Below are 986 nucleotides of genomic sequence, written 5' to 3'. Positions count from 1 at the left end.
CAGCAGTTGCCTAAGGACTTGTAGAAAAGGGAAGGAGAGAATATGAAAGGGTATGAACAGGGTTTGTAAGTGATATATATGTCCATTTTCTTTTTTTATTCTTAATAGAATTGAAGGTTTTGTGGATATATCCATATATAAAACCTCATCGAGCTATACACTTCACAGGTAGTTTATTGTGTGTTAGTTGTAGAGTATTTTAATTAATTTTTAAAAAACTATTCATGAATCGAAAGCCATTTGTGTTTTGAAAAGTTTCAACGTTACCTTTATCAATAAAAAATGATGCGCTTTATATTCTTTAAATGTAATTCCAATTGCAAAATGTGTATTGCTTTTAATAAATGATTTTACATTATTTATCACCTCCAGGCCTAAACTATATTAATGGTAACCACTTAAAATTTTTAAAAAGCAGATTTAAAAGTCTGGACTGGGAATTATATGTAATCATTTCAAACACAACATATTATATAAACATATTCTGAAATATAAATTTAAAAAAGTTGTGACCAGGATTGAAAACTCATAGAAAGCTTTAAAAATTGTATATAAATTTAATATATGCTATTTAAGAAATTCTTTGAATACTTACCTGGCAGGGGAGATACCATGATCACGAAGGTGGTTTTCCCAGGGCGAGGCTTATCCATTGCACTCTGGATGTGCTGACCCCTGCAATTTCCCCAAATGTGGGAAACTCAACTGCATAATTTGTGGTAGTGGGGGACTGCGTTTGCGCTCTCCCCTGTAAAAAACAAAAAAAAGAAATTCTTTGTATATTAATTTTGCTTATTACAATTATTTAATATAAAGGAACCCTGGCCTTTTATCACTAAGCCCCAAATAAACATCTCTAGATTACCTTCACCTTACTGCAAAAAAGATTATCATGTTCAATGTGTGTGATGAATCAGTTGTTTATGAAAAAGTGATTTTTAGTAAAGTAACATTGATATAAAAGTTTCAAGTGCTAATTTTTATAA

At 30.4% G+C, this 986-nt stretch overlaps 1 non-coding gene across 1 annotated transcript; it reads left to right on the top strand.

Moving 5' to 3' along the window:
• The first annotated feature begins 587 nt into the window (after positions 1-587).
• LOC128587100 (U1 spliceosomal RNA) lies at positions 588-751 on the top strand. The gene has a single exon (XR_008380515.1). It is a non-coding gene; the product is annotated as a U1 spliceosomal RNA (small nuclear RNA).
• Positions 752-986: the final 235 nt, after the last annotated feature.

The sequence above is a fragment of the Nycticebus coucang genome, chromosome 5 (genome assembly GCF_027406575.1).
Source record: "Nycticebus coucang isolate mNycCou1 chromosome 5, mNycCou1.pri, whole genome shotgun sequence".
NCBI classification, from domain to species: domain Eukaryota; kingdom Metazoa; phylum Chordata; class Mammalia; order Primates; family Lorisidae; genus Nycticebus; species Nycticebus coucang.
This window is presented reverse-complemented; position numbering and strand designations above follow the sequence as displayed.